We start from the raw sequence: 24,493 nt of genomic DNA, 5'->3' as shown, positions 1-24,493 counted from the left end.
TGAACTATGGTCACTTGTGTCTGTCTTACTGTTTGATACCATGCCTTCCTTACATTGTATATTGGAATTTAGTGAGACTGATTTTCTTCTGTAGGCAAGCTGCCCATGTTAACGTAAATATAATATATAGTGGTGACTTCTCCAGAATGAGGTTAGGGGACCATATTTCAAGTAATTTTATTTGAACAAATCAAAATTGTGATTACTAATACAGCTTGTGCAGTCGAATTGTATACCAGGGAGTGTTAACTTCATGAGTGCCACTTAGTGAAGAACATTTATAACACGTAATATGAATGTAAAATGGGGGAATGTGCTAAATGGTGTCAATCAATACTAATTAAGTTAATAACTGATTCGCAAAACTTTTTGTAGACAATAAATGTCAGCACACGTAGTAAAGGCAACCCGCCCACATTATAGCATTAATTAAATATGTTTATCAACAAAACTACAAATATGTTGCATACAAATGCATGCACAAATTCCAAAGCCAAAATATCAACAACAGATTTCATTTATAAACATCTGAAAAAAATCATAAAACAATTTAACAAGACAACTCACGCACACAAGTAGTATTGTGCTAAGTACGTCTGTGTAAACAATGAAAAGGTAAAAACTGCCAAAACTAGCACTCAGCAATACATCCAATTAATCAGATACATTTATTTATTTTGCACAGATTATAGTGCAAAGATCAGAATGTAGAACTGAAGATCAACTAGTCCAGACAGATGGAGTGAAACCTTGCTGTCTTCAACCTGTAAAAGCTCAGACAATCCTGTTTTGTTCAATATAGTTTAGACATATTTTGACTTTGTTCAGAAATGCCATGTCATCTTCAGGACCATACCATATAATGAATTCTGAAAACAAAAAAAACACAAATGTAACCTCAATGGGCTATTGTTCATACTACTTAGTGTATCAAATTAACCAAGGTCAACATTACCATTTCATAACATTTTGAGAAGGGACCTTGTTTCTGAGTATTCCATTGTATGGGTCATAGTTGCCTAAGGGATACACAATATGACACTATTAATGTAAACCATGTTATTGTAATAATGCCAAAGGGATTCAGAGAACTATGCAACGAACATAGGTACCTATTAAGGTTCAGTCTCGTGGCCAAGTTCAGATACGACTTTGCATCTGAACATCATCAGTTGAAAATATCTCTAAAAGTGTGAAAAATAGTATATCAATAAATGCCACGAGCTGAATGTGCTAGCTGACAATTGTTCAAAAATATTTTTTCACCTGAATTTCAGAGTTACCTTTTCATTACCTGCATGGTGTATGCCACTACTTTGGAAGTTAACGTAGCAGTTGTCCGCATCAGGCAAGAGTTTACATGTGTTCCAACGTCACTGTTTCCTGTCAGGTGACTTTACCTTGCATAGTAATTTGGGTAATTTCCAAGTCAAGAATGCTATACTTGTAGGTCTAGAACTTACCTGTTGGGTGACTAAACCGAATGCAATTACTTTTGGTGGCCACATCAACACAACAGTTAAAGGGCAAGAAGTCCTTGCTTCTGCTAATGTAATTTAGCCCTGTGCACGGGAATGTAGATTCAGAACAAACCATGGTGAGTGTGTTACAACCTGTCATATGGTATATATGTCCCAATGCAATCTATTTAGTGGCCATCGTTAAATGTCCTATCAACATGTCTATTCATATTCCGAACACTGGCAATGTCAAGAAGTTGCTATTTTGCCATACATAAAATCACTGTAATAAGCTCCATAAAAAGTATGATATAAAGGAGAAAGATAGGTTATGCAATCAGCCGACATAATTACCCAAAGCATAGCTGGTGCCATTCATCGTGATCATTTAAACCATTGATGAAGCTTTTGGAATGATACATCCAAAAGTGTTCTCTCATCTACATTCTTTCCTTTATTTGAATTTATCTGATGTTTCCATGTTTTTCTAGAGCCCACCATTGAAGCTCATCTGGACCATGTCCAAATGTCAGGAAGTGTTGTCCCTTTACTGGATCAAAGCCCCATTGTGTGGTCAGAGTTAGCTATGATGGGCGGAACACAACAAACCGTGCTTTACCCCATACAGAAATGGAAAATGTAATACTTTACAATAGGGTTACAGACAACAATTTACCATGGATAGCAACAGGACTTTTTTCTTGTTTGGTGGCACTCACATTCTCAGTTTTTGGGGACACATTCTCCTTCCACTTCTGTGGAATATTCCATTTCAAGGCAGGCACCTTACATCCCAACATTGCTCTATCAATGAAGAGGAGCTTTTAGTATGGAATGGTCCTCTTCTTATTGCAGAACCTGGAAGAACCTGTTGTTCTCACTTTAGAAATTGTTGCTGTTAACAGATCAGGTCTCGGGCAAATGCTGTATTCAAACCTACATCAGCAGTAGTGGTGCAATTAGCAACATCTCCCTCATATGTAAATGATACACAGATCATTATCACATAAGCAGAAGTTCTATTATGCAAATTCGTAACTTTTTTCTGTTGGAGGTGCTGCCATGATATGGAAGGGGTTACCTTAAGGGCACTGATTCAGACTTCTGGGGAAGTCTGTGTAGTGTGCTTGGGGTGTAATGCATTGCGAAATAGCCTCGGTGGCCAGAAAACATTAGCATTCGACAGTCAGTGAGTCTGGTGTAATGGGCTGGTGATGGGTGGGTAGCTTGGGTAAGCAGCCATTTTAAAGGCATAGGTGCTACCAACCATCCACTTGTGTGGATCGGGGTCCTGTTTGAACGGCAGACTATTTCTGCGAATTGGAGGTCCTTCCAACAATTTTTGCAAGATCTAAGTTGCAAGGGTTCCATTTTAAAATATAAAAGTTGCAATTTAGGGCCTAAGCTCACACAAACATCTTTGCATTTGTCCCGAAACAGCAATATGTACTGTACCCTCACACCTAATTGTAATAGGCAACATCTTCAGAGCTTGCTTTTAAAAACTATTTTAATGTGAATTTCATATATTCTTGGACTCGATATCACCAACTAGGCCGATATTCAAATCTAACGTTCCATCGTTATTTTTCAGCCACATACTTTATATGGTTTGACCTAGCAGACACTTTCGACTAGGTGCTGCGGTAACTAACTACGCGCCTCTGCCAGTTCACCTCAACTATTGACGCTCTGTCCAACACAGCAGTCTCAGTTGTTTAATGCACATTACAGGGGTGGACTGGGAACCAAAAGGGGCCCTGTTATTAATTTTAAAAGTGGTCCCATATTGCACATTTTCAGCAAGCCCAACCCTTTTCCTATGAAAACAATTGGAAATAAAATAGGTACTCACACAAAGGAGGCCCAGGGGGCAGAGGCCTACCTGGGAATCTCCGGAGTTCCGGATAAGCCAGCCTACCCCTGCATATTGACAAGAATGGCAAGAGGGAATCAAAATGGCAGCGCCTTGCCTGAGTTTATTGTGGTTTTCCAGGCATGTACGGGATCCATGAGCTCACCCGTTTAACTGACCTTCTTGAAAGGGCTTCCAACAATGCATGAAGCAAGTCCTTTGACCCTGTCCTGTTGGTAAAGAAGTTCAACTGTTGAAAGTAGGGCTTAAAGGTACTGTGCGCAGGTTACATTCACTGCAATGAGCCCGTCCATATACAGAATTAAGTTGCAGCAGTTGAGATCAGCATAGAATACATCTGTTTTAAAAAAAAATGTTGATTTTTTTTTTTAAAAGATGAACTACTGTTTGACGTGACTTCACACTGGCAAGCTCGGTAAACTGACCCAACCAAAAAACAGGCCATGAATACAAACAAAGTACACTATGATCAGCTGTGTCTACTGCATATGTTGGCAAAATTAGATTGGTTGAGCTCAGTTGATTTGAAGGTTCACCAGGTTGATTGTGGGGCTCAACAGAGTAGAATTATGTTTGCGGGTACACAAGTAAAGCTCGCAACTTGGGGTTCCCCAACTTTATGGGGAATGGTGGGTGCCTGAAGGCCTATGTGCTTGGAATTACTGTATAGGTCACACCCTACTCCTCACTGGGGTCCATGTGTGTTGTGGGCGGAGCTTCGAGGTGCAGGCACTCCAATCGCTGCTGAATGACAGAGAGACGCCTATTGGTGAACAGGCGGGCAGTCTCGGAGAAGGCTGCTTCTCATGTGTAGGGTAGATACATTGGGGCGGAATGTGGTGGTGAGATGGCTGTTTTGGTTCATAAAAAAAGAGCAACATATCCAGATATCACTGTGCGAAGAGGAAACCTTTTAGCGAGGGCAAGTTCTGCAGTCTTTTGGGGGTACCCTCCACTTATGGAGCCCCCCTCAGAGGTCAAAAACGTCTTTAAATGCAATGGAATCCATTTGTCCAAGGACCAGAAAACGGGCATGCTGGCACTTTATCCCGCATCCATTTTGTCTAAGCAAATTGCACACAGTTCTGTATTGGCAGAGTCCAAATCTTAGGCATTTTGGGGCAGAAACACATTGCCATTATTTTGATATCACTTGATTTGAACATCAAAGAAGCATTTAGACAAATCAGCAGGTGGGAAGCCTTACACGTCACTGCTGAATGTGCGTCCCCTCACTCTAACGCCTTGTGATAATCCAGCTACCAGGGGGCCACACACCACTGCCCCCTTCTGGTGGCTAGTCACTCTGCATGCAGAGCTTTCAGAGTGAAGCCACGCAACTGCAATTGGATTGGAGACATTTCAAGGTGGGATTGCTGACTTTTTTGTATGTGCTTTAAATGTGGCCTTCGTATTGTCTATTAACGTCCCCTGGGCCTGCTAGGGTCGAACATAAGGGTGCATGCCTTATGGCTTGCGTGTGTGACTCAGAGGGACATACATTGCAGCTGAGGGAGAGCTGTTTTCTACATGTGTTGACATATCTGCTGCCTTTATATGCAGACAGTGCATTGTGTAGCCGAAGAGGCGCAATCTGTGGCTAGGTTATCTAAAGTTTGCACTAGTGCAAAAATGAAGCAAATTAAGTTAGCGCCAGTTTTGCTGCTTTTATAATAAAGAACTCAGGCTCAGACTGGCCTATAGAGCAACAGGGCAATGCCCAAACCAAAAACGCAAAATGCTAGTGTTGGGCAGTTTTTTGGGTCAGAGTGGGCCATTTTATTTTTGGCCAGTGTGGGCCAGTTTGATGAGTTACTTCACCATGTAGCTAATAGTTTTGACCAGTGTTGCTGAATATATATTCTTTAAATTTGCATCACATTTTATCAAAAAACTTCCCCCTTGGTACTACTCAAACAGTTTTTCACAAAAGGAATGAATTGTCATTTGCAAATGTGGGCCACTTTTTCATTGGTGCCCGAGACAATGTTATGCCCCTGTCCGACCCTGAAAGAACTGATTAAACCAGTGTTTTGCCAATCCCTATTACATATAGACTTTTTCACTGGAGTGAAATGGGTTTTCCCATTTTTTCTGCCAGTGCGGTAGGAAGGAGAGCAAACAGGCGTTTCATCTAATTTAGCTAGGACCCTATAACGTGCAATTTTGAACCAAGGCAAGACACTGAGCAGACACTGTTTTTTCTCTGTTTTTTCTGTTCATGCAAAAGATACCAAAGCAAGTGTTGCTCTACTTTCCAGGTGTCAAATTTGGGGCTTTGTCTGACACTGTTTCATTTTATGTCACATTGTAAAAATAGTAAGAAATCAGACAGCATCCTTTTTTCCCCAGTGCAAAATCCTTATGTGATATATTGATTTGGGTAATACATGTCTGCTGCGTTCAGTTTCAATGCAAGCAGCAAAACTGCTGGTAAGTGTATTTGCTCCATTTTTAACCCTGGTGAAAACTTTATATAATCGGTCCCAGCTGGTCTACTGTCAAAGGAAGATTAAGGAGAAGCCACATGGTTTTCCACCAGATCATCCGTTAACGGCCGAGATATGAGCAGCACCTGGCATACAGTGCCAGCCTAGCTATGAGCAGCACCTGGCATACAGCACCGGCCTAGATATGAGCAACACCTGGCATACAGTGCCGGCCTAGATCTGAGCAACACCTGGCATACAGTGCCGGCCTAGATATGAGCAGCACCTGGCATACAGTGCCGGCCTAGATATGAGCAAAACCTGGCATACAGTGCCGGCCTAGATATGAGCAGCACCTGGCATACGGCGCCTGCTTAGGTATGAGCAGCACCTGGCATACAGTGCCAGTTTATATATGAGCAAAACCTGGCATACAGTGCCTGACTAGATATGAGCAGCATCTGGCATACAGCGCCGGTTTAGATATGAGCAGCACCTGGCATACAGTGCCAGTTTATATATGAGCAACACCTGGCATACAGTGCCGTACTAGATATGAGCAGCATCTGGCATACAGCGCCGGTTTAGCTATGAGCAACACCTGGCATACAGTGCCGGACTAGATGTGAGCAGCATCTGGTATACAGTGCTCCCGTCTGAGACTTAGGAAGCTTCAGCCCAAACGTGAAAGGTGATCTAGAGTCAGATTTCTGTCCACTTGCATAAGTGCAAATGCAATTTGCACATGCAAATCGGATTATCTTTGGCACAAGTGCAGTGCAAATGCAGATAGATTGCATAATTCGACTGCAACCTTGCAAGTCCTGTTTGCGCAAATGTTCAGCCATTCATCCTCAGATCCTTGATGGAGGGAAATGTGTCACTTCAAGGTAGCTTTTTGGGGTGTGCTAACCTTTAAAGGCTGTAAGAGAAGAAGAAAAATAAAATAAATCTCTGAACGATCATTCACACTGAAGGCACATGTTATTGTGGTCCAGACAGAGCGGGGGATACGAAGTAATATGTCCCTCTTCTACCTCTTCCACCCTAAGTTTGACACGGTTAAGTCTATGAAGTTTTTGTGTTTTAATTTTTTATTTTTTTATGTCAGTCTTAGAATAATTACCACAGCTATTCATCAGTTTTTGTGTTGTTTGCGTTGATTCCTGGGAATGTAACATTCCCAATCACTTGCTCTTTGGCTGATAATTCTTTTAATGGTCGTTATTTTCTTAGCTTCTATTTACTTCTATTTGCCATGTCTGTTATTGTGTTGGAACCTATTTGCATAAGAGCTTTGTTTTCAGCCCAGTGTGCATCCAGGCCTGTACGCCTGTTCATCTCTAAGGACCCGATTACTGGAATTTTTTGCATGGTTCAAAGTGGCTTTTCAGCGCTGAGAAGTGTACTTATGACGTGCAAAGTCTTTTTGTACTGCAAAAATGACTATTCACTGACTTGACACGAACTTTGCACTGCAAAAATACACTTTGCACGGTTGCATGAATCAGGGTCTGTGTCGGCAGTGCAAAGTCACTTTGAACCGGGCAAAAATTACCATGAATCGGGCCCTTAATGTTGGCCTCTGAAGAGTGATCAGCTCTGAAGTCACTGTCTGGAAGCTGATTGGCTGGCTGGCCAGCTGGCCACATGTGTTATTGGATTCCCTTCTTTATCCCGGCTCCCTGTTGTCACATCTGGCTTTCCCTAGTCCCCTTTTGATGCTCCAGGAGGTTTTAGGACCTTCCACACCATCTGTGTATCTCACTGGCCTCCCATTGAAGTTGGGACAAGCAATGCATTTGTTTTCTTGAGGTTTTGCATTGTCTTGTATGCCAGCGTTGGCCTGTGCCATCCCCCCCCCCCCCAATTAACGTTCCAGATATCTCCAAGGCACCACAGAGTACTACAAATGTCTATAATGGCGAGGTAGTGTTGCAGTAAGCTAGTTTAATGAAGAAATACAAGAACAAAAATGACTTATGCTGTTCCTGGTTATGCCCACCCCATGAGATCTACCGGAAATATCAGCTAATTAACAACACACAATAAAAAAAACGAGAAAATAAGATGGGGTGCTGGTCTGAGCCAGACCCATTGGATGCATTCGTGGGAGAGGAATAACACTACCGCTTAGTTTGCTGCCACTGACTGCATTCGGCTGCACAATACGGCCGATCTACTGGATTCGGCTGAGATTTCCGATAGAGGAAAAAGAAACGGGACTCTAGGCGGACTCTGGGTTCCAGTGCTTGTTTTTGCTTTATGGGAAACAGCTCATAGATTTTCACCATTCACGCATGCGTGCACGACGTAGGCTAGGAATAGTGAAGGCCATGAAAAAACATGGCCGCTGTCATTACACTTCAATCTGATTGTCCATTCTGATGGGTGACGTCGCTCTGAATCAATCATGCCTCTTTTACAGGGACATCAGATCAGAATATTGAAACCGCAAAGCATCGTGCAGATTACGCACACGAAGCATTGAAAACCTGTGCTGTGGCTGCGTAAATCAAGCGCCACGCGTGGAATTCATTGATGAACGCGATGAATGCGAAAAACACTTCACACAAATACTTTTTTCAGCCAGCCAATTTCTCTTTGCCAGCCACAATCTCAAAGAGGATGGTTGTATTTCGCGCAGAATGTCGAATTTCTTAGCTAGTTGTGTACGAAAATTAGGATTTTATTAAAGACAACAGAGGTGTAGATTTTGCATTTCAACCTCTTTACTAACTGCCAGCAACAAAGACACGACAGGGTTAACCTGTAAAAACAGAAAAAGCACTTTCCCCTGGGCCCATCATGACCCAGGTGCACTCCATCACCAACAGTCTCCAAATAATGCTCTGGATCCCGCCTAGTCCTCTTCTTTGCTCAAGACGCCATCACCACCAACGAACCCATGGAAACCTGAAGTCCAGGAAAGCCGTCGTGCGTGCCTTCTCAGCCAACAGGACCACCTCTTCAAGCATTGTTTCCTGAAGCGAACAAGCATAAATAACAGTTATGGCGAGGACATGGGCGGGAAAATATACACCTCTGTTGTCTTTTAATAAAAACGCAATTTTCGTACACAACTAGCTAAGAAAATCGCCACTTTATGGCAGGACACGGAGGCTGTGATTTTGCACGTTCAAAGCGCATTCACCACCGATTGAGAAGCATGCACGCGAGGCTTAAAATGCAGCGTCTTGAACGTGGAATCTCCAGACCAATCAGCTTCTCTCAAAATCTCCTGGAAGCAAACCCCCTGCTAAATATGATTTAGAAGCCATAGCATCCCTAGACCAATGAGCGCCAAACCGGGACACATCAATACCAGATAGGGACATCACCCATCTAGTAACCCACTGAGCTAACAGGAGATGAAACAGGATGAAAAAGCTCCTTGAAAGAAATGTGCAACTGCAAGTCATTTACCCCCCTGATATTAGCGGTAACATGTTCATATTGCTTCAAACATTTGACCACACATAACTTGTCATGTCCCGGAAAAGCGGGCTAGGAGATAGAGGAAGAATTGCCCTGAGTGTGCCTGGTGACATAAAAACACACCCCAGATGGAGTAAAAGTTCTGTTGTGCACCTCCAATGCCCTGACCTCAGATACCCTCTGAAAGGAAAGGAGGCAGAGCAACATAGTCAGCTTAGCAGACAACAGTTTCAGCGATAACTGCATTATCAGGCCATGAGAGAAAAAGGTAAAACACCAGATCCACATACCATAATGTGGAGTACCTAGCCCTCTGGGGCTTCAACACTTTGACCCCTCTCAGAAACCTGCAAACCAATGAATGACTACCCACCAGTACACCGTCCAACAAGCAATGCCCTACAGAAATGGCTGACTTATACAAATTAATCGTACGAAAGGCCTTGCCCTGCTCAAATAAGGTAGCCAGAAAATGTACAATATCCACCGGAGCCACCGCAAAAGGGATCCAAGTCTCTCCCCACACACCAGCGCACCCAAGCGCCCCAAGCCGCCTTATAACCCTGGAAAGTTCCGGGAGCCCAAAACCCCCGGATGATGGAAGAAGCTGCAACTGAAAGTCCCTGGACATTACAGTCACCCCTGAAATCTTCCACACCACCAGCTGAAGAAGACCCTGCAATAAGAAAACGTACGATCTCCCCTCTGGATCCAATAACACTTCCGGAAATGTGGGCAATGTCCGTGGGCAATCTACTGACATCTCTAGCACGGCTGGATACCAGTACTGAGATGGCCACAGAGGCATCACAAGGAGCAAAGGTGCCCTCTGCATCCTCACCTGCCGAATCAGTCCCGGAATCATGACAAAGAGGAGAAAAGCATACCCTTTGATGGCTGCCCAATCCTGTAGATCCACCACTGATGCCTCAGGATCTGGTCCCCAACTGAAAAATGTCAGAATCTGACAATTGAGGCAGGACGCAAAAATATCCACCTGCAAGGGCCTGAAATCCCCCAATCCATCTGAAAACCTCTGGATGAAGCCTCCAATTGCTGGATCCCTGCAAGTGCCTGGAATTCCAGCCTGCCACCGTATTGCACAGCCCCGGCAGATACTCCGCCTGTATGATAATATATCTGTCCAGGAAAAAATGCCAAAAATCTTTCCCAATCTCCACTAATAAGTGAAACCAGGGACCTCCCATCTTGTTGACATATTGCACTGCCGAGATTTTGTCCATCCTCAACAATATGAAACAATTCACTCTGTCCTTTGCCAGGCTCTTCAGAGCGAACAACCTTGCTATGAGCCCTAGACAATTTATGTGAAGGCCCCTCTCCAGTGGAATCCATTTCTCCCTGTGACGTGGTAGCACACCTCATCTCGACTCGATGACCATCTCAGGGGACATTGCAAAAATGGCCTTGCCATTCCACGCCTGCATATGTTGAAGCCACCACTCCAAGTCTACCCTGGCTTCTGAGGGAAGAGCAATGCAATCCACAGAACCCAACCCCTGCCTCAGATGCAGTGTCTTCAGCCTGAATAGAGATCTGGCAAATGGCACAACTCCTTCAGTGGCTTTCTATCTGGAAGTAGAAGTGCATGGATAAACTCTCCTTGGTATTCTTGATCTCAAGATGTCCAGGAAAGAGGACCTCATGTGCCAACTGCAGGAGGAAGGGTCTCACTTGGAGGGGGGCCACCAATGTCATATGGTCTCCTTCAGTGGACTCTGTGGGCTCACTATACAGGACCCTATCTTCCCAATACATTGTATGTTTCCCAGGAGGTTCACCCTGAAGCTGGGAACAGGCCTGTCTCCGGAGGCCTTCGAAGGATGGGCACTCAGGTTGGCCCTCACTAAACTCATCCCCGTCTGGACCATCTTCAGCAAGCAGGCTCTACATTTCAAGATGGTCATGGGGGTTGAGTATTACAGGCAGCCCCTCTTCCTCATCAGGTTCAGGGGCTTGACCAACTGCCTCCACCTCAGTGGTAGGTGAGTTGGGGAGAATATTTTCTTTCCCTTTTTTTTGTTTCTTGACTCCTTTAGCCTTGGGTTACCCCTTTGACTTTGACTCACTCTTTGACTTTACCAGGGCAGTCTTGGTCTGAGACCTAGTACAGGGTCGTTCTGCTGTATCCCCTACAAGACCTAGGTCTCTGAGCTTCTTTTCCAACACTACTCTCTCAGGGACTTTCCTCTGAACACTCACATGTATCGTAACTACTCCACCATTCACAACTAGAGTTATAGGCTTAACCGGGAACTTGAGAGGGGGTCCATCAGCCAACTTGGTGAGCATCAGAGCGGCTCTGGCTAGCTCCTCTGGGTTTACCAGTGTGGAATCCACCACTGTTATGCTGGCCCCAGTGTCCCTAATGGCAGAGGTTTCTGCACCATATCCGTTGATGCTATCCTTAAGTTAGTGCTTAGTATTTTCAGGGATGGAGTCATATGCCTCAGGATTCAAGGGAAACTAGGACTACTTCTGACATGTTCTCACAGGGTAAAGAATCACAAGAGAAGGATGACCCTGAGAGAATTTCTTCCTCATCATGAGAGAAGGTCAGATTCACAGAGTGGACCCCCAAGGTTTTGACCTTACATCTGGGGTCCCCCTTCACATGGTCATTTGCTCCACAAGCCACACAAGCTCCACTGGGTCCTGGGATATAGGGAGGCTTAGAGTGACCAGAGTTGTGCTTGGGATGATTTGTCCCACTGCCCTGTACACGGCCATGTGACATGCCTTTTTAAAGCCTTTTATGGCCCTGTTGGGAAGAAGACTTTTCAGATGACCCAGCCTCTTTTTCTTTCTGCTTCTTTCCCTCTTACTGCTTACCAGAAGCAGGTTTGTCCTTATGGGACACCCTGTGGGATACTCAAAGGTCAGCTGCAGCAGCCACCTTCGTAGGATCTATCTCCTTAGAGTCAGCCATATACTGCTTATGCTGCTTAAGCTCAGGGGAACATTAGGTAAAAATATGTTCAAGCAAAACCAAATTAATCATGCCATCAAAAGTGGTGACCTTATAACCCTCCACCCAACCAGTCATGTTTTTCAAAGATTCAGAACATATGTGACCCAAGTACTACCTTATATTTTCTTGTACTCTTTGAATCTTTTCAAGTATTGGGCAGAAGTCTTCCCAAACTTCAAGATGAGAGCTTGCTTCAATTTTGCAAAATCTTTTCTGTCAGTATTTGAGATTTCCGCACTGCAGCCAGAGTGGGGTAGTCAACTGAGCAACCGTGCAATCTTGTCAGCATCTACCACTTCTTGCACTCCACATGCATACTCAAATGCAGTCAGCCAGTCCATGAGGTCCCTTTTCTCATAACACACACTGAGCAGATCGTTAGTAAATCTAGGATGTGAGGAGGGGCCAGAATCATTCACAAAACCCTCTTGAGGAGCTTTTGGTAGCTTGAAGCTTGGCAAGCTCCAATTGATGTTCTCCATCTTTCTATTTCTCCACCTTTTCATCTCCAGCTCGGCCATGTTGAACTCAAGCTCTTTTTCTCTAAGCCTAAGCTTATGTCTCTTGAGTTCCGACACAGCCTCAGCCTCAGAGGCAACATTTGACACATTGGACAGAGCATCCCCATCCGCATCCTCTTTATGATGGCAGCAGCAGACACATCATGACTGTTACTGGGAGCAGCCCCAGCACCTTCTGCACTATCATAGGAGGGGAAAGGCACAATCCTACTTTCCTGCCAATCTACAGTCTTTTGGGTCAGTTCAGTGTTTGTGCCAGAGGTAGTGAAACCTCTCTCAGCACACAGCCCTCTTAATGTTTCAGATTTGGAAGCACCTGAAGTAATAGCAGTTACTGCTTCCATTTTATATGTTTATCAGGTGGTTTACAATTTTCAGCTAACAAAAGTCACTCTGTTACTGTATAACTGTAATTCAGGTACCACACCAGTGTGCAACACTGAAGTACCTCAGACCTTATCCTCACCGCTGCACACCAATTTGTTAGAATGGATTTCTAAACTCTGGCCTGATGGACAGATATTAATGAGGCCCCCTTGTCAGCAAAGGATGGGACAATTCTGGGAAGATAGCTAGACCAATTCACAGTAGCTTGGAGAGCAAGGGTAAATCTCAGGAGGAGTGAGAGCGATTAGACGTCTTCAATGAAAACACACAGTGGAACACCAAGAAGGACCATGTGACAGAAGTATATGAAAATATACTATTTATTAGGCTCAAGAATAAACACAAATCAAGAATGAAAAGCAATTGCAAAATACCACAAAAGCAACACACAATGTAACATTTTTACAATCACTGGAGTCAAATGCGATCAAGCTAATAACTCTGCTAATACCTGGAAAGGAAAAGGGCAAATAAGTTTCAGAGCATAGATGAACTTCAGAAGTGAAAACCTAACTTTCTAAGTTCAACCCTACGATGAATGAGCCTTATGCTCAATGTTCGATGCACGTGTAAAAGCATTCGCTCGTGCGTAAAAGTCACAAAGTAATGAAGGGTGAAAAACAGGTTCCAAGAGTCAGGAGGGGATCTGCTGCGATGAACAAAGCTATTCCCAACTTACAGAGGGCTTTAGGAAGCAGTGACTACCCAAGCCAAGGAGAGGACCACAAGGGAACCCCTATGTGTAAAAGCGTTATGGATTAACAAGGTGTCACCTGTAAGTGACTTCAGTGCTCACCGCCCTTAGCTCGGTTTTGGTCCAAACCTGGCAGGTCTGGAAGGGGTCATCAGAGGTTAGATTTGCCACCCTCGGTTTGTGTTCAAAGGGCTCAGGTGCTGAGGGTGCAGATGCAGGTCCGGATTGCAACAGGAGCTGCAACTCTCATTTTGGGTGATGAGCAAAGAAAATACTGATGCAGCTGGTCTCAGGGCAGAAGAAGGAACGCAGGAAAATCGCCTTCAGCAACCGCCATTATAGCACAGTGGCAAAGGGGTACACAACTCTAGCAATCTGATGCAACCTTCTCTCTTGTGGGCAAAGTAGCTGGGGTGGCGATATTCAATGGAAGGGTGCTTTGCGCTGCAAGTTAGTATTGCCCAAAGTTTTAAGTCAAAACTTGGTATAGCGATGCTCTTGCACAGTGGCTGCACAGTCCACTTGATGGCCCAGAGAAACTTCTGAATGAGCTCTTTTGCAGGGCGACCAGGATGCACTGAGAGGGATTAGTCTCATAACTCCAAAGGTTCAAAGCACCTTCGCAGGTCTTCTGAGTACGAGTGCCAAGCAGGGCTCTACTGGGACAAGAGTGGCCTCGGGGTTCCAACCTTTCTTCAGCACATCTCAGGATAGTCCTTGGTTCTGCCCGACTCTTGCAGATACTTGGCTCCATCCACAGGTAGATTTGGACCTGTTGCTGATCTACTGGTCTGCATTCAGGATGCCTCCCCAAATCCAAAGTCCGCCGAGTGCTCTCACCCAGTCAGCCAATAAGAAGATCTGCTTCACTCATGCACACCAGCATTGCTCCAATCAGGAACCACAGGGGGTTTCATGTCCTTATGCACACCAGGCATCCTGGCACCGGTAGTGTGGATTAGGACCAGACAGTCCTTGCCCACTTCCTGGGTACCCACACACGTGACCTGCAGTAGCCCACGAAAGAAGCAGGTTTTGCGGGCAGCTGCATGCCCAAATAAGGAAGTCCTGGGTCACAAAGACCAGGGGGAAGGCTAAAGGACAAAATGACCAAAGGAACAGATTAAAGACCTTGTGGCACAGCCATGACAAACACTAGCAACAGTCATGCAGTAAGGGTGGTATGGCTTAGTAAAACGTTGTAAAAATACATAGAAAAGCTACTGCTACCACCAGTCTGTTCCTAGGCATACTGTACATTCACCACAAAATCCTTAGAGGATGACTAGGGCCAGAAAACACAAGAACCCCATTGCAAGATACAGTAATGTACTTTGCACAATGATAAAATGTTATCAAAAGTGGAAACAAAGTCAAAAGACTAAGAGAAACAAAGTTTCTTAGTACTGACAGCCCGAAGGACGTGTCAGTTTACCCATAACAATTAGCAAAAGCCCAGAGGAGTGCAGCTGAAGGCTGGAGTCTGGTGCACAAACTAAGTCCATAATTATATTAATGAATGGCAATGGGATCATCTAGAGGCAGAAATTATATTATGTGGAGGTTTAAATGCATATTGTAATTTAGCAATTGATCGCCAAACAAACTCTGATCTGGCTACAAACAATGGTTATTCTCTCAAAACTCAGGTATGGAGAGGTGAAAGATAGCAAAACTATTTTCTCAACAGGGGCTTGGTCATGTTAGAGGATATTTATAATGAACACACCAAAAGAGTATGCTCATGGAATAGTGCAGGTAGATATCGAAATATAGATTATGAAATATAGATTACGAGCTATTCCTGCCGTAACACGCCATTCTAGCATATCTTAAAGGTCAATATCGGTCGGTAATTCATAGGATCACTTCTGTCCCCCTTCTTAAATATCAGAATTACCCCTGATTGCTTCAAGCAAGAGGTTGTAGGTCCCTGTGACTTATTAATGGTCATAGAAAAGGCTTAACATATCAGATGTAATGAGAGGTGTGCACAGTATAAGAACAGTATCTAAGTTCCATCGATCACACGGGCCTCTATAATGTGTCTTTTTAGATGCGTAATTGTAAACCTTTTTCCATTGCAGAGTCCCGTAATGGCATAAGATTGCATAATTAATTAATTAATTTTGATGAAAAGTCCCTACAAGGGGTTGGGTTTATAATGTTGGTAACAAGATGTCAGGGGTGATCGGAAGACCTATCATGAACTACTTAATCTATCAAAGAATGTATTCATCTAAACAAAACATTATATTGGAGTGTTGTTAATACAGGAACCTAATCTTACATAAACATAGGCAATGGCTGCAGCATGCACCCTTTAAGTACAATATTTATAATCTTGTAATTGTGGATAGTAAAATAATGAATGCTACCTTATCAGAGTTTTTGAGTAATGTTAAACATGTAATAATTAGCTAACAATTCAAGATTTACCACACACTTGTGCTAGTGCAAACAATACATATGCATACCAATCAGAGGCACATGCAGGGAAACTAAAGTAAGGAAGAAAGAAACAGCATCACCAGAAAATGTTTGATAACATTAAAATTCATCTTCATGTACACAAATGAATTCTGTGTTTGAGGCCTGCTTATTGCCCCATGTGCGTGCACCATGAGCTGAGACCAAACCTTAAGGAAAGTACTTTAAAAACATAAGACAAGGTTAATGTCTAGATATGTAGCACCTTTTCAATTGTAATATTCTATCAGTGAATAAAACCCCCTGTCCTAGACATGTCAGTGAACAAAGTGTTCCAGATATGTGATGTCATCAATGGCATTTGTGATTTCATCTTTGATGTCCTGGGTGTTAGTCTTAGCAGTGCACGGTGGTGGCGCGAGTTATGGTTGATTAGCTTATCATAACTGGCGAATTTTTGAGGTTTTTTGGTTTTACTTGCAACCATAACGTCTCTTTAACAAAGTTTTTTCATTGAATTTCATAGGTTTCTATTAGTGCATCTTAACCATAACGACGTCCCTTTATCAAAGTTTATTCAGTGAATATATATATATATATATATTTGTACAGTAGGACGTGGCCGATGGTGGTCTGCCTCTGTTGTCTGTCCGACCATTTGACCTTTTTAAAAATAAAATTAAACTCATAATCCATTTCGATTTGAGTCTAATTTTTGGTTTTTTAGGTCTTAATGCTGTGGAGATTTCCCTTGCCTGAGGTGCGGTTTTACTTCCTCTTTTTTTGTATAGATAGATAGATAGATAGATAGATAGATAGATAGATAGATAGATAGATAGATAGATAGATAGATAGATAGATAGGCAGATAGATAGATAGATAGATAGATAGATAGATAGATAGATAGATAGATAGATAGATAGATAGATAGATAGATAGATAGATAGATAGATAGGCAGATAGATAGATAGATAGATAGATAGATAGATAGATAGATAGATAGATAGATAGATAGATAGATAGATAGATAGATAGATAGATAGGCAGATAGATAGATAGATAGATAGATAGATAGATAGATAGATAGATAGATAGATAGATAGATAGATAGATAGATAGATAGATAGATAGATAGATAGATAGATGTATTTATGTGCATTTGAAGTGGTAGAAAATGTAAAATTGATACCTAATATAAGAAGCAATCGTTTCTGTATTACTCTCTAGTTAGACATAGACAGTATTAACAATGGTTGCTAATTCATTGCAGAATATGAGATTAATTTGCAGGGGAATTGCATGAGGTGGAATCAGGGTAAAATCAATAAAATTAATGCCGTTATGTCGACTGACCCCGAATTTCTAAAGTATCTTGAGACTACGAACTGGAATTTGGTCATTGATGAACTGGCACAACTAGCCTCCACAATTGGTAAAAGCAATGCCAAATCGATAAGTAAATTCAACCCTTCTAGGCATAAAATATATGATTATCATATTGCTAAGAATGAGATAACTAAGACAGGACCTACATGCAATCTGCACGGATAAATACACAGATAATCATGCAAAGACCTGGCTTTTATCCAATCTAAAAACGAAATAAATAAAATGGGCTTTGTTGCCATAAGAATTCGCTGAACATGGTTCAGTGGTAGCTTATGCATGGCACACTTCGTAACAACGATGGACCACATTTTGGAGATTATTAAATAAATATAAGAAGCACTGCACTACAAACCTATCTCTGAAGCACAATGGAAGGATTATATTATCATAATTTATTGCATTAATAATAACCCATTGCTTGGTGTGAAGATAGGAACAGCGGTCGCTTTAAAATTACCCTTTTGTGAAGGATATAAACAATTGCCTTATGGCATTACTTACTACTGGTGCTCAAGGGCCAGATGGGCTTGCTATTACAGTCATCAAAAATAATCAACTATCCTGGACCCATATATGCAACCGAATATTTGAGAATATATATAGAACAGGCATAGTACCTTAATCCTGGAAGACATCCCTTATAATACCTATTCACAAAAAAAGGAATAAGAATTGACCCAGACAATTGCAGAATGCTAGTAATGCAAGATGTGATATGAAACATTTTCAGCAGCCTTATATCATGTGACATAAGAAATGGGTGGCAGATGAACAGATATTACGTCTGACTCAAACAGGATTTAGATCAGGGAATGGCACTATTCATAATGTATGGACAGTGAAATATCTCATTGATAAAAAGCAGGGATACACAGAGCGATGGATTGTATCTTTGTATTGCTCTCCCCAGAGTGCACGGAAAAACATAAATCACCAATGCAATTATAGAGCAAATACTTTGAACGCAGAAAGACGCAATACCTCACAACCACACGCTCTTAGAAGATAATCAGCACTTATACGGCTATTTATTCAAAGCTTAGAAGCAACCAGTGATAACATAGAAATAACTCACAAAAGTAGCATAGACATAAATCATGGAAGAAGCAAAGAATTCAAAAGGAAATATAACACCGTGAGCGTAACTGGATTCCTCATCTCGCCCAGAAGTGTCTGGAAGACCCCGGGAACAGCCAGGCCGAGAGCACCACAGCTCACAGGAGTGCCGGACGTAAGGGTCCTCCTCTGGCTGAAGTCTCACCTGACCACCTCTGGGTTTCCGCATATATACACACTCCGCAAAGGGGTGGCAGTTCTCGAACCTTCTGGAAATGGCACTTGCGCAGTTGATGAGCAGCCGTCGGTTGCCAGCTGGGTCAATCGAGAGCTACCCTGAAGGAGGAGAGTGCCTCCCTCCTCTAAAAACACGCTCCGTGGAGAACAGTAACAAACCATTACAAAGTTAGCTTTCCCAGCAGAAATGTCCTTGACCGCATACCAGGTTTGGAAAGCATGTTTTCCTCAGCACCGTGAATCTAACACTCAGCAAAATGTGTGCAGCTTTTCACTGCGTTATGAAGTAAATATTCATCATGGCTCCGAGCGCTCCCAGAATACACTGCGCACCAGTGCCATTTTAGTTCAAGCATAACAATCTTGCATTCATCGATTTTAGGGCCACGGTTGACACAGTAAATCGGTCAGTTTTGTGTAAAAACTTTGTAATTGGGTAATGCTAATTCGTCTATTGTACTTTGTTATGCAGCTATATAGAGATACCTTTATTCAAATCCGTTTGAATGATCAAGCTGAGCTCTCTGATCCTATAAAACTAACAATGTGTTGCATATTGGCACCCCTACTGTTCAACCTATATATCTCTGATATTGATTACATATTAAAAAGAGTCGACAGTTATCCGTGTAAGATTGGCTCTAGCAACTTGATTTAGAAATGCTGAGGATTTAGTGCTAGTGATTAAACGCCCATCAACGCTGCAAAGATCACTGGATGCCCTGGCAAGTTATTCTGTGTTAAAACCTTCTTCAGATAGACTTAACTAAGACAAAAATAATGACCATTTGGGGAGGGCATACAAATACATTTCACTAGATGCTCAATGGACAGAGAATTCACTGTTTATCTGGGGGTCCTCCTGAGGTCTAGTATGTGTGTCACCTCTAAGGAATTATGAATATACCAAAGTTATTAATACATTCATGCTTATTAAGAATTTCATATACAATACAAGTGGCTTCTCTATGGACTTTATTGAGGGATTCATCAAGTTATATCCCACATGTATGGTACCGTGCATTACTTATGGATTGGAAGTATTCAAAGAAAAAGATGTTATATGGTTGAATATACTAGAAGGAAACCTATGGCGAAGGGTACTGGGCCTAAGAAAAGCCATTCCTATACAAGCCATTAGGTATGAGTTGTGTATAATTGGCTAAATGACTAATTATAGAATTAAACGTAGTCTATGGCTTATTAGGATATTGACATGCGAAAAAGAAAAACACAGTAGCGTTCATTTTTTGTACACTTATAAAGAAAGGATTTGCCGGTTTGCCCTAAGGGCTTAATTGAGTATATGGAAGCACATGCCTTTTAGCAAATGTGTGTTTTAATGATCCTATAATTCTCCTTGAGACACACCTGTGATCCAATGCAGGGTAGGGATGAAACCCCTGATCAGATGGGGTCAAGTCCACACTGGAAAGAGCAATGAACATGTGGTGTATCACCAAAGTGGAGCAGGACCAGAGAATGAGCTGGGATGTAGTGAAGAGGGAAGAGGTCATTACCCTTGCAAAAGGAGGGGACCCAGGCCCATTTTTAGCCCACATCTGGGAAAAAGGAGGCAAAACCTGTTGCCTGATCAGAGAAGTTGAAAGCCCATTTCAAAAGACCTGAAGGCGACCACAGAATAACAGTGAGGGAACCCATTAATTCTGAGAACGAAGGTGAGAAAAACCTGAGAGGATCACAGAACAAGGGTGCAGTTCCTAAGCCCAAGACTGAGAGCCAAGGAGAGACACTTCAAGGGGACCACAGAAACAGGGTGTGGGAGCTCCTTTAAACCAAGACAAAGAACCACGCTGAGAGAGACACCAAGAGGAACATAGACAGAGGGTGCTGAAACCCCTTAAATCCCATAAGAATCATGGGAAGAGAGGACCCCAAGAGGAACAGTGACTAACTGTGCAGTAACCTTTTTGAGCTCAAATTTGTGCCACACTATAGTTTGACCCAGATAGACCCCTTAGTGTGACTAAAAGTATTCAGTTCTCTTCGGTTTATGTTTACATTCTTTGTTTGTTGTTTTGGACAACTTGTATTATCTTCCTAAAAGAAAATAAATCAGTTCTCACTCCTTCCCTGTCTTAGCCGAATCAGGCATGGATGTAATCATGGGGTTCCCATGTCCTGTCCTGTGGGCCATATCCCTTCCAGTCCACTAAATAGTATAGTTTCCGTCTGACATACGTTGAGTCCAGAATGTTCTTTACTTCAAACTCTAGGTCCTTATTAACCGTTACTGGTTCTGGTGGAATGGTTATTTGTGTCCCTGGTTGTATTGGTTTTAAGAGCGACACGTGGAATACTGGATGAATATGCATATTAGCTGGCAAGGCTAATTTTACTGTGGCTGGGTTTATGATCGCCTTGATGGTGAAAGGTCCCAAATACCGAGGGCAAAATGTCTATGTTCCTTTAATAGGTACATGTTTCGAAGCCAGCCAAACTTCATCCCCCACCTGGTAGTTAGGGGCCTTCTCGCGATGTCGGTCCGCGTACTTCTTCTGGCAATCCTTGGCTTGTTGTAGATGTTTGACGACACTGTGACAGGCCTGAGAAATATTTGTGTGCAAGGTTTCAATGGCCGGCATTTCCAGTGTCGTCGGAATGTCTAGTTCAGAAGTGCGTGGGTGTCAGCCATAAATCGTGAAGAATGGCATCTGACCTGTACTGCTGTGCAGGGAGTTATTATACGCATACTCAGCTACCCATAACAAGTCCTTCCAGCTTCCTTCGGCTTGGTGTAACATGCAGCGTAGATACTGTTCAAGCGTCTGGTTCGTTCTCTCTGTTTGACCATCAGTTTGGGGGTGATGGCTAGTAGATAGTCTAATGTCTATCTGGGCCATGGAACAGCATTTCTTCCAGAAGTTGGACACAAATTGGGTGCCTCGGTCAGAGATCAGTACAGATGGAAACCCAAACTGGATGCATTTGGGAGACCCTTAAATGGTAGAAAGTGGGCCATCTTTGAGAACAAGTCTACGACCACTAGAATGGTATTGTATCCCTGGCTGGGCGGTAAGTCTGTGATAAACTCAAGAGAAAAGGTATGCCAGGGTGTGGGTGGAATTTCTAATGGTTTGAGGAGCCCAGCTGGTTTCTGCTTAGATGATTTGTTTTGAGCATAAACTTCACACGAGGTGACGAATTGAATGACATCTGTACGCCATGTGGGCCACCAATAACTTCATTTTATTTTGGCTAAGGTTTTTGCAATTCCAGGGTGACCTTCCAGTAAAGCGTCGTGATATCCCGAAATTATTTGGATCTGAAGTTCCTTTTTCAGAACAAACAAACTGTTTCCGAAGTATGGTAATTGATCCTTGATTATGTAGGGTTCTCCTCGCACATGCCATTCCTGTAACAACTCAGGAGTCATCTCGGTTTGGATTTCCTACCGTAATTCTTCCTGAGTCATAGTGGTTGTAATGCCTAGGACTTTATCACTTGGAATGATAGCCACAGGATTGGGGTTCGTATATACCAGTTCTTCCATACCCATGTGGGAAAGGGCGTCTGCTTTTCCATTCCTGACTCCTGGTTGAAAGGTGATGACATAATCCTATTCTGCAAAGAAAAGGGCCCAGCGTAACTGTCGTGAAGATTGGGCCTTAGCAGTCTTTAGATATGGCAGATTCCGGTGGTCTGTTATCACTGTGATAGTATGCCTGGCACAGAGAAGATAGTGCCGCCAGGCCTTGAAAGCCGATTTGATAGCTAGGAGCTCCTTATCGGTGATTGCTAATTAAGTTCCGGTGGCGAGAACATACGGGACCAGAAGGCTACTGGATGCAACTGCCCGGTTAATGGATCTCTTTGCGAAAGAACTGCGCCCATTGCCACTAGAGGCGTCTGTTTCCAACACGTAAGGTAGATCCGGTAGAGGGTGTTGTAAAAACAGGGTGGAGGAGAATCTCACCTTAAGTTCCTGAAAGGCCTTTTCTGCCTCTTCTGTCCACTGGAATTTTGTGTTGCCTTTTTTCAATAAAGATATGATCAGATGTACTATTTGAGAAAATCCTGGAATGAATCGGCGGTAAAAATTGGCAAAGCCCAACATGCTCTGGATTCCCTTGAATGAGTTTGGAGCTGGCCAGTTTAGGATAGCGTCGACCTTATGTGCATCCATTCGGATTCCTTTTGGGGTAAGAATGAAGCCGAGAAACTCCACCTCGGTGACATGAAACGAACATTTCTCGAGCTTGGCATAAAGATGATGTTGGCATAGTTTCGCAAGAACGGAACGGACATGCTTCACATGGTCTTGTTTCGAGGCCGAGTATACCAGAATATCGTCAATATAGACCAGGGCACAGACGTCAATTAATTCTCTGAGGACATCGTTCATAAAATACTGAAATGCCGCAGGGGCATTGCAGAGGCCAAACGGCGTTACTTTGTACTCGTACAGGCCATATTTCATGCGAAACGCGGTCTTCCATTCATCTCCTTGTTTAACTCGCACGAGGTGGTATGCTCCTCTAAGATCTAGCTTGGTATAGATTTGGGCATCCTTGACCTGGTCCAGCAATTCCAGGATCAGTGGTAGAGGGTAACGGTTCTTAATGGTGATTTGATTTAATGCACAAAAGTCGATGCAGGTCCTCAGATCCCCTTCCTTCTTCAGTACGAAGGATAGGGGAGATGCTGCTGGGGATTTTGAGGGGCGAATAAAACCATTGGCCAGGTATTGTTCAAGGTAGGTTATTAAATGTTGGTTTTCAGGTTCCGTAAGTGCATAGATTCTGCTACAAGGGATTTGAGCTCCAGGAATAACATCAATTTGGCAATCATAACGCCTGTGTGGCGGTAGAGTATTAGCTTGTTCTTTTTGAAACACATCCTGAAAGTCCAGATATTCATCCGGTAAGGTGCCAACCATTCCCGGAGTCATTGCTGCGGTTCCATGGAGCGAAAGACTGGTAGTCGTTGCTTTATTCTCTTTGGGATAACATCTGCGGAGGCATTCCTTTGAAAACACCAATTCACGGGCACGCCAGTCGATAAGCGGATTGTGTGCAACCAACCACAGCATTCCTAGGATCAACCAGAAATGGGGTGCCCTGGTGAGGTCGAAGGCAATCTATTCCCGATGGCTGTCTTGACACAGAAGAGTTAGAACTAATTCCCAACTGCCCCGCTGTCTATGTATGCCTCTACGGCATGCATCTTAGACGGTTGTTGGTGGTTGATTAGAATCACAGGCAAAGCAAAATGGGAGGTCTGTAGTTGACATTCTTCGCTCAACAAATGGACCCCTCCTAGTTGCATAGGTTCCAGTGAATTGCCTGTTGCACGTGGAGTCTGGTCTTTGGGTCACACAAACAATGGGCGCACGTCTGGTCTGAACTGATCTGCCTTCAGGTCTTGCAACCTGTGATCAAGTTAAACCACAAGATTGATGAACTCCCCACAGTCTTTCGGTGGATCCACTACTTGAGCAAGTACATCCTTTAACTCTCCCGTAGACCCAGATGGAATAACGTAGTCCTTTTCTCCTCTGGCCATCCAGCTTCGACCACGAGTCTGTTAAAGGTTGCTATATAGGTCAATAAGTCCTGGTTTC

Source organism: Ambystoma mexicanum, chromosome 10, assembly GCF_040938575.1.
Source record: "Ambystoma mexicanum isolate Mex_15411 chromosome 10, UKY_AmexF1_1, whole genome shotgun sequence".
Taxonomy (NCBI): Eukaryota; Metazoa; Chordata; class Amphibia; order Caudata; family Ambystomatidae; genus Ambystoma; species Ambystoma mexicanum.
The sequence above is the reverse complement of the archived record's forward strand: the minus strand, read 5'-3'. Positions refer to the sequence as shown.